This window comes from Oryctolagus cuniculus, chromosome 19, assembly GCF_964237555.1.
Source record: "Oryctolagus cuniculus chromosome 19, mOryCun1.1, whole genome shotgun sequence".
Classification (NCBI taxonomy): Eukaryota; Metazoa; Chordata; class Mammalia; order Lagomorpha; family Leporidae; genus Oryctolagus; species Oryctolagus cuniculus.
The window spans coordinates 34,941,072-34,951,547 of NC_091450.1; the positions used below are offsets into that span (position 1 = coordinate 34,941,072).

General features: G+C 47.4%; 1 long non-coding RNA gene across 2 annotated transcripts; it reads right to left on the reverse strand.

The window, feature by feature from the left end:
• Positions 1-1,266: 1,266 nt before the first annotated feature.
• Positions 1,267-7,461, reverse strand: LOC138846880 (uncharacterized). Of its 2 annotated transcripts, XR_011384410.1 has the most exons (3): positions 7,242-7,418; positions 3,772-3,988; positions 1,267-3,234 (listed from the first exon to the last, which is right to left on the reverse strand). It is a non-coding gene; the product is annotated as an uncharacterized lncRNA (long non-coding RNA). The 2 variants fall into 2 exon arrangements; XR_011384409.1 differs by lacking the exon at positions 1,267-3,234 and having other exon boundaries at positions 3,667-3,988; positions 7,242-7,461.
• Between the last annotated feature and the right edge of the window lie 3,015 nt (positions 7,462-10,476).

The window sequence follows — 10,476 nt, forward strand, 5'->3', positions numbered from 1 at the left end:
CTCTTCCTCTAACTCTATATTGCAAATAAAGTAAATAAATCATCTTAAAAGATATTGCATGTTATATACCTTATTACCATCAGATAGATGAATAATTTTGGGGCTCCTAAGCTTACTGGGGATGCATTAAAGACCTGAATTTAAGGCCTACAACTAAATTTCCTAGGAGATAATATAGGGGAAACACTTCAAGACATTGGTGTAGATGGTGACTTCTTGGTTAAGGTCTCCAAGGCATAGACAACAAAAGCAAAACTAGACAAATGGTATTATATCAAAACTCAGAAGCTTCTGCATGTCAAAGGAAAACGTAGAGTGAAGAGACATCCAACAGAAAGTGCAAAAATACTTGTGAGCTACTCATCTGATAAGGGGTTAACATTCAGAATATATCAGCAACATAAAAAACTCAACAACAAACAACCAGTCGAGTTAAGAAATGGGGAAAGGACCTCAGAAGACAGTTCTCTAAAGAAGAAATGCAAATGGCTAACAAATATGGTGAGGGAATTCTTAGGGGATAATAACATAAACCAACCCAAGCATTTGGTGTATGGTTGTCCTTGAATTCAGAACATGGCCATCAGGAGGTAATTAGTTCTGACCCAATGATACTGCATTATTGGTTTTGTAATAATTGTCAAATATCATCAGTTTCTCATAGTGGATTCCAAAACATTTGGAGAGGCTTATTATTTTTTAGACATTTGGGAAGGAAGGAGAGACTGTTCAGTGATCAGAAAGGTGTTCTTTAGAACCACCACACAAGAGCAGTAAGACTAGGCTTTAGTATCTGCACCCCTGTTTCTCAGAGGCTTGGGAATATGTTTATTCCACCTTTCTTGTGTTAGTGTCTCCTTTTCTTCATTTTAAAATTCTCAAACATCTTAATAGAGATAAATTTACTTTCTCTGGAACCTTCTGATTGTGCATCTGTGTCTGTATCTGTGTGCACATGTGCATGAGTATATGTTAGTGTTCACATGCATGCATTGTGATGTGCGTGCTTGTCTAACATATGTATACATCTCTGTTAGTGTTGCTATTGTATATCTTCATGTGTACCTTCATCTGTGTGTACTATGTAAGTGTGTGAGGGTTAAGTGTATGAGTGTGTGTGTACCTTTATGAAATATATGTTTGTGTATACCCACTCACATCAAATACTATGCACATGTATGTGTGTGTGTGTGTTAGATGTGCACTGTGGTGTGTCCATTTGTGTGGCTCAGGCCTATTCAAGTGTGGGCTAGGGTATGTGACATATGTGTGCCTGTGTTCATGTTTGTGGGATTTTATTGGATGGGCAGGGAGATTTCAAATAGCATTTATATGTGTGTGTAATGACAAGGAACTAAACCAACTGCCCTCTTTTAAAAAGATTTAGTCATTTATTTGAAAGTCAGAGTTACACAGGGAGAGGAGAGGCAGAGAGAGGGGGAGAGAGGTCTTCCATCTGATGGCTCATTCCCCAATTGGCCACAATAGCCAGAGCTGTGCCGATCTGAAGCCAGGAACCAGGAGCTTCCTCCATGATTCCCATGTGGGTGCAGGGACCCAAGGACTTGGGCCATATTCCACTGCTTTCCCAGGCCATAGCAGAGAGCTGGATTGGAAGTGGAGCAGCCAGGTTTTGAACCAGCACCCATATGGGATGCCAGTGCTTCAGGTCACAGTGCTGTGCCACAGTGCTGGTCCCACAAACTGTCCATAGAACTTTATTCCCAATTGAACACCTCACTCTGGCAGTATGCTGTCTGCACTCTCTGGAGAGATCAGAGGAAACCCTTTGACTCCCAAGTTGAGACCACTACTCTGTGTTTCTCTGTCCTGCACAACAGTTACATTCACTGGATTGTGTGGGGGCCATCGTAAGCCTATTTGTTCTGTGTAGAAGCTCTGAGTCTAAAGAGCACTTTAGTATTTATTTCTATCACCACACAGTCTTACTTTCTCTGATATTTGACCATTTCATCTCTAATGATTCACTTTCTTAGGAAAATACAGGTGTCAACTATCCTCTCAAATAATCTGTTTTCTAATATGACCATATTCTTGGCTTCAGCAGATTCTTTTGAGGTAAAACTTGTTAGCTTATCTTCCTAAAGCTTATTTATGCACGCCTTTATTTTAAACTCTGTATTCCTTTGCAAAAATGCCAGAGGAACCTTCACAAGCTCTGTTTTCTTAAAAAGAATTGATTACTTGCTTTTGAGGTTTGTCTTGAAATGGTCTTCTCTAATCTTAGTGCCTGATATGTAGTCATTTTTCATGTTTTCCCACCTAGCATTTTCTTTTTATTTATTTATTTTTTGAAAATAACACAGAGAGAGAAGGAGAGGCAGAGAGGCAGAGGTCTTCCATCCACTGGTTCATTCCCCAATTGGCTGCCATGGCTGGAGCTGCATCGATCCGAAGCCAGGAGCCAGGAGCTTCTTCTGAGTCTCCCACATGGGTGTAGGGCTCCAAAGACTTGGGCCATCTTCTACTGCTTTCCAAGGCAATAGCAAAGAGCTGGATTGGAAGTGGAGCAGCCTGGACTCAAACCGTCACCCATATGGGATGCCGGCACTGCTGGCAGCAGCTTTACCTGCTACACCATGATGCCAGCACCCCCACCTAGCATTTTCTAACTTCATAGCATTCTGAAAGAGCAATGACTTTGCAGGCAGGGTAGCCCAAGATCAAACCAGGGGCCAAGTCAAATCACTTGGCCTTTACAGTAGTGGCATTCGCTATAGCCTGAACACTAAGTTATATAGTAGATTACCCATAAACTCCTACTGATTTTCATTTAAATTTTATGAAGGAAATGTTTTAAAAACAGTTTCTCAGACAAATTACAGTTGAAAGATGTTAATGTATGGTGGAATGAGAAGGCCATGCCAAGATGGCCACTGGCAAGTGAGTGTCAGTTACTCAGGAGTGGCTTAGGAAACCCCCTGGGAACCCCCCGGCAACAGAGCATGACTGGCAACAGGCTGTGATTGGATGGCTTTGGATACTTCCTGGCAACAGGCTGTGATTGGTTAGGGCATAAACCACCCCTTAACCAGATAGGCTTTCTTGGCAATTTAAGCTGCTGTTGCAACTGAAATAGACGAGTCTGTGGGCTGCTCGCCTCTGGCCTGCTTTCACCTGACTCCCGGGGTCTGTGTGGTGACTCCACGCCTCTTGCCCCCACCATGCTCCTCCTCTCAGAATGAATCCACAGCAACAAATGTAGCTGATTTCCTGCATAAGAGTCAGAAAATATTAATTCTACATTATTCAAAATGGAGAACTTTATGCTTCAAAAGAACTCTAAAGCTACTGACTTAAAAAATATGAGGGGGTCTTCAAAAATTCATAGAAAGTGTATATTTTAAAAAAACTATGCATGGAGTTGAAACAGTTTTGCATCAAAATAAACATATCTTAATTTTATTTTTCCATAATTTTTGAAGCCCCCTTGTATACAGACTCTATAAATATTTCTATCAACACTTTTTATCCTACATAATGTTCAGTACTTGTTGACATCACAAGAAACAAGATTTGGGTGAGAAGACATTGCTCAAATAACCGAATTTTCAAAAAATTCCAAAGATTTTCAAATTATATCACTCCAAAGACGGATAGACATTTAAGCTATTTTGTAATTACATTCAATAAAAACACAAGCTATTGCTTTGGAAGATTATGTTTATCAGTTGACAGTATCAAATCAGCGTCAGCATAGGCATTTGGTTCAGTGGCTACGCTGCCTCTTGGGACACCTGCATTGCATACCAGAGCACCTGGGTTGAAGTCTTGTCTCTGCTCCTAATTCCAGCTTCCAGCTAATGCAGACTCTCAGAAGGGATCCAATACTTGGGTGTGGGAGACCTGGATTGAACTTCCAGCTCCTGGCTTTGGCCTGGCTGAAGCCTGTCTGTTGCAGGCGCTTGGTGCATGAACCAGTGCATGAGAGTTCTGTCTGTCAGTCTCACTGCCTCTCAAAAAAAATCTGCAAAAAAAATATAAAAAAAGAAGCAAAATCAAGAGTTGGAAATGTGAATTCATCAGGAGGACACCTTCCCGACAACTTGATTTGTGCTTCCTGATCTGTGGTTATTCTCTCCATTCTTCCCATCCCCATTCAAGCTATGTCAGTGAACACTTCCCCCACTGTGAGATTAATCCATCCTTGATCCCATTCCCTTCTTATGCTACTTTTTTACCCTATAGTTAATCTGGCAGTGAGATCTCACCTATCTGAAATATGGCTTTTCAGAACTCAGTTCAAGTTCACTGATGTCTAAATCAAGTTCTTGTATACAGTTTTATACTCTGAAGATAAACACAATAATAATTCTCTACCCTATACTTATGTGGTTATAAGTCCTTGGGGTAACCACAAAAAAACTAGAATATCTATAAATATTTATTAATTATCTAACTTAGCTGCTTAAGAAATACTCAAATGTGAAAACAAGCCAAATACATAAATCTTAAATAAATTATGACAACAGTTGTCATGAGGGAAAGGGGGCCAGTGCTGTGGCATAGCAGGTAAAGCTGCTGCCTGCAGTGCCAGAATCCCATATGGGCTCCGGTTCAAGTTCCAGCTGCTCCACTTCTGATCCAGCTCTCCGCGGTGGCCTGGGAAAGCAATGAAAGATGGCCCAAGTCCTTGGGCCCCTGCACCCACATGGGAGATCCAGAATAAGCTTCTGGCTCCTGGCTTCAGATCAGCACAGCTCCAGCCCTTGCAGCCAACTGGGGAGTGAACCAGTGGATGAAAGACCTCTCTCTGTGTGTGTGTGTGTGTGTGTGTGTGTGTAATTCTGCCTTTCAAATAAGTAAATAAATAAATAAATAAATCTCTTTAAAAAAAAAAAAGAGGGGGGCAGCACTGTGGTGTAGCAGGTAAAGCCGCCGCCTGCAGTGCTGGCATCCCATATGGGCACCCGTTGGAGTCTTGGACGCTCCACTTTTGATCCAGTTCTCAGTTATGGCCTGGGGAAGCAGTAGAAGATAACCCAAGTCCTTGGGCCCTCACACTCATGTGGGAGACATGGAGGAAGCTCCTGGCTCCTGGCTTCAGATAGACTCAGCTCCAGCCATTGTTGCCATCTGGAGAGTGAACCAGCAGATTGAAAACTCTCTCTCTCTCTCTGCCTTTCAAATAAATAAATAAATAAATCTTTTAAAAACAGGAATATCAGAATGTGTATCTATAAACAGCTAAAATCTTTTTTAAGATTATTTGAAAGAGTTACACAGAGAGGGAAGGAGGCAGAGACAGAGAGGTCTTCCATCTGCATCTTCTACTGCTTTCCTAGGCTGTAGAGAGAGCTGGATTGAAGTGGAGCAGCCAGGTCCCCAACCGGCGCCTATATGGGATGCTGGCACTACAGGCAGTGGTTTTACCCACTATGCCACTGCACCTGGCCCATTGCTAAAATCTTTTAAAAGAAACAGTAGCAATTGCAATAAGAACTTTCATTCATCACTGTCCCAAACTCCCTGTAGATTTGAGAAGGAAATTGCTTTTGAAAATAATCATGTCAACACCATGCAGGAAAAACAGAGACCATCCAACTTTATTTAACACAGTAAGCCCACCAAGTCCAGTGCAGCCACCTACCAAACCAATCAACCTTGTAGGATGTCACTATGCAGACATGATAGAGTAATACTGGAAGCCACACAGGGAACATCAAGTTAGTTTCAGAGATCAGATATCACACCATATTACAGGTCATCATGTGGACCTAAAAATCAGTATTACAGGTCACTGTCCAGGCCTCATACTGGTTTCAGTGGCCATCTTTTTTTTTTTTTTTTTTTTGACAGAGTTAGGCAGTGAGAGAGACAGAGAGAAAGGTCTTCCTTCCGTTGGTTCACCCCACAAATGGCCGCTATGGCCAGCACTTCGCCGATCCGAAGCCAGGAGCCAGGCACCTCCTCCTGGTCTCCCATGCAGGTGCAGGGCCCAAGCACTTGGGCCATCCTCCACTGCCTTCCCGGGCCACAGCAGAGAGCTGGACTGGAAGAGGAGCAACTGGGACTAGTATCCAGTGCCCCAACTAGGACTAGAACCCGGGGTGCCAGCGCCACAGGTGGAGGATTAGTCTAGTGAGCCACGGCGCCGGCCATGGATATCTTATTGGTAGATATCTTGTGCTTTAGGTGGAATTTCTCCCCCCGTATCCCCAGACCTTTCTGTGTCCAGCACTCTGAAGACCTGTCAGCCAGAGATTGGAAGCATTTTACAGAGTGCAGATCTGAGATTTCATCCTTGCTGGGAACCTGGCGCACTTCTCACACCCTTGATGGCTACAGCCAGAAGAGGCAGGCTCGCGCGCCCTCTGGTGGCTTCTAGGACTCGGCACAGGACTCGCGGCCGTTCGCCACAGACTACACCTCCCAGTGGTCCCCACGGGCATCCTGCGTCAGAGGACCGCGTCTCCCAGAACACCTCACGGGCTCTGGACTCAGACTCCATTTCCCAGGGTCCCGTGGGCGCCTGCCTCAGACTCCATCTCCCAGAGCCCCATGGGCGCCTGCCTTAGACTCCATCTCCCGGAGCCCCAGGGGCGCCTGCCTCAGACTGCATCTCCCGGAGCCCCGCGGACAGCCGACTTCCGAGTACTCCTCTCATGGAGGGCCCTGCGGGGGTGCCCTCTTTGAGGAGCCCGTCTTCCGTCTTCCAGAGCACTCTGCGCAAATCCCTAAGACCCCATCTCCAAGAGCCCCATGGGCGCCTCAGACTCGAACTCCCAGAGCCAGCGAGAGACAAGCCTCAAAGGACTCCATCTCCCAGTGGTCCCCGCGGGTGTCACGCATCAGAGGACCGCGTCTCCCAGAACACCTCACGGGCTCTGGACTCAGACTCCATTTCCCAGAGCCCGGTGGGCACCCGCCTCAGACTGCATCTCCCAGAACCCCGTGGGCGCCCGCCTCAGACTGCATCTCCCAGAACCCCGTGGGCGCCCGCCTCAGACTGCATCTCCCAGAACCCCGTGGGCGCCCGCCTCAGACTGCATCTCCCAGAGCCCCGTGGGTGTCCAGCTTCCTAGGACTCCGTCTCACGGAGGGCCCTGCTGGCATGCCCTCTTTGAGGACCCCAGCTTCCAGACCCCCTGAGCATGAAACCCTCAGAAAGCCATCTGCGAAAGCCCCGCGGGCGCCCCCCGCGACTCCAACTACCAGAGCCCAGCCAGCGACAAGCCTTGGAGGACTCCATCTCCCAGGAGTTCCCGCGGGCATCATACATCAGAGGACCGCGTCTCCTAGAATGCACGGTGGTCTCCCGCTTCAGACTCCATCTCCCAGAGGTCCCCGCGCTCATTGTTCGTCAGAGGGCCACGTCTTCCAGAACACCTCGCGGGCGCTCATCTCAGACTAACTTTCCAGGGTCCTGTGAGCGCCTGCCTCAGACTCCATCTCCCAGAGTTCCTAGCAGGATGCTCACGTCAGAGGACCGCTTCTCCCAGAACACCTTGCAGGCGCTCGCCTCAGACTCCATCTCCAGCGGCAAGCTCCAAAGGACTCCATCTCCCAGCGCTCCCCGCGGGCACCGCGCGTCAGAAGACCGCGATTCCATGAAGGCAGCGGGGCGTCCATCCTCAGACCCCATCTCCCAGCGCTCCTCGCGGGCATACACACACACACACACACACCCGTTATCCTCAGAACTTTGGAGCCCTAGAGTATGGAGTGCAGAGCACGACAGGGCATCTGTCACAGATGCGTGGACACTCACGACGCGTGGTGGGAGACGGCGCTTGTGTGGAATCCACAGGCCGGAATGAAAGTGGAATGCACACGAGCAGTGCACCCTCCTTCTTACAGGGCCAACAGAGGCTTCGGGCGTCAGGCGTTGCGGCACAGCGGCTTAAGTGGCTGCCTGCAATGCCGGCATTCCCTGTGGGCGCTGCTTAGATCAAGCTACTGCACTCCCAATCCAGTTCCCCGCTGATGTGCCTGGGAAAGCCTTGGGTGGCGGCCAGAGTCTTGCACCCGTGCCACCCCCATGAAAGACACTGGGGGAGTTCCAGGCTCCTGGGTTCAGCTTGGCCCGCCCCACATTGTCGCCATTTGGGGAATGGAAGATCTGTCTCTCCCTCTGTCACTGTAGCTCAAGAAAGAAAGAGAGAGGGAGGGAGGGAGGGAAGGAAGGAAGAGAAAAAAAGAAATTTAAAAAGACAAAAGAAAAAGGAGTCTGAGGGAGCCCGTTTCACCGTCCCGCCATTCAAGGCCACAGCTGCAGACCCATCAGTGAAGAGCAGGTCTGCACCAGAAATCTCCAGAGCTTCAATCTTTGTCCACTGTCCAGGACCACGGGCAATAAATTACTGTTGAGATCTACTTCCTGAAAACCCATAACCCCAGGCCCATTGTGAGGAAAGTCAGAAAAGAGAAACTCATGGCATAGAGCTGGAGACCTAGAAGCCATGAGCGATTTTCTAGTAAAAATACATAAAAGTTGGGGCCAGTGTTGTGGTGTAGTGGGTTAAACCACAACCTGTAGTACCAGCATCCCATATGGGCACCGGGTAAGTCTCTCCCTGGTACTCTGACACCATCAGAAGCACATGTCCTGCCTCTCCAGTCTATGCATATCCTGGAGCCTGTGTGAAGTGGCACAGACCCTGAATGCCTCCCTTCCACTTTTATCTTCACTCATTTCCCAGCGTGCAATCTTTTCCCTGAGGGCATGGATTGCAGGGGACACAGTGCACATCTGCACTGGGAGATAAGTAGGAAGTGAGAGAAGCCTGGAAGGGGACTCCCTGAATCTGAGGTCCCCAAAGGCGATCCCAGCTCTGCCCTCCACTGCCTTCCTCTACAGTGGAGACTCCCTGGATTCCTACAGCCACGGGACAGGTGTGGAGAGTCCTCCCCTTTGTGGTGCATCCTGCAGAGCAGTGCAGTCGTGCACATTTATGTCCTTTATGTCTCAGCAAAGCTGAGTTCCCATCTCCATGGAGAACCTTAGGAAAGGTCATGTGGGGTGAGCTCCTGTTTCTATGTCAGCTTTGCAACACTGAATGTAAAAATGGTCACTGAAAAACCCAGGAAGCTTGCTTATTGTGAGAGTTGAAGGATCAAATTCCACTGCATATTAACTGTAAATTTCAAGATTTAGAGGTGACTTTTTCTTTTTTTTAGTTGTCTTAAAGATTTTAAAATTTATATGAGAGTTACAGAGAAAGACAGAGAGGTCTTAGATCTACTGGCCCAGTCCCCAAAAGGCTACAATGGCCCAGACTGGTCCAGGCCAAAGTCAGGAGCCCAGAGATCTTTCCCAAGTCTCCTGCATGTGTGCAGGGGACCAAGCACTTGAGTCGTCTGCCACTGTTTTTCCAGGCAAATTATCCCAGAGCTGGACTGGAGATGAAACTGTCAGGTCCTGGACTTGTGCCCATACTGGATGCCAGCATCACAGACGGCAGCTTAACCTGCTATACCACAATGTCAGCCCAAAGTAGTTTTATTTTTAAACATTGCCTTGGTTAATGAATTAATAAATCTATTCATCCTTGATTTTTCCAGTCATTTCTTTATTCTCTGTGAATTTGCATTTGCTCTTTGGGATACCAACCCTTCTGCATTATTGACTGCAAACATTATATGAGGTTCCCTCTGTCATTCATGAAGGGATGAAAGCATAAACTCATTTTAATGTGAACCTAAGGAGATCGTTTTAACATTAGAGACAGATAATCTTTTCTTTTCTTTTCTTTTTCTTTTTTTTTACAGGCAGAGTGGACAGTGAGAGAGAGACAGAGAGAAAGGTCTTCCATTGCCGTTGGTTCACCCTCCAATGGCCACCGTGGCCAGCACACTGCAGCCGGCACACCGCGCTGATCCGATGGCAGGAGCCAGGAGCCAGGTGCTTCTCCTGGTCTCCCATGGTGTGCAGGGCCCAAGCACCTGGGCCATCCTCCACTGCACTCCCTGGCCACAGCAGAGAGCTGGCCTGGAAGAGGGGCAACCGGGACAGAATCTGGCGCCCCGACCGGGACTAGAACCCGGTGTGCCGGCGCCGCTAGGCGGAGGATTAGCCTAGTGAGCCGCGGCGCCGGCCGAGACAGATAATCTTGAGGTAGTTTCCTTTTTCCCTTCATTTGCTTGATTTTATTTATTTCCCCACCTCTCTGGTGTAGGCATGGTTTTAATAGCACAAGTTTCCATTAGTTGTGTTTCCAGAGTGGCCATGAGAAGCCGCTCAGATGTAGTCAGCTGATGCCTAGTACTAGTTCTGCAGTATAAAGCATAAGCACATCAGAGCACTGTGTTGGTTTCTGATTTTCAGACTCCTTTTTCCTTTGCTTTTTATAAACATCACAACTTGAATTAACATATCTCAGTCCACTGCTGTGGATAGACGTTAAACCATGTGTTGTAGAAAATAGGGTGTGGAGGGAGAGTTTCTGGGGGATGTTCCATCTCTGTCTGGCTTCTTGGTGATTTGGACCTGGGTCAGTGATAAATTCATGCTTC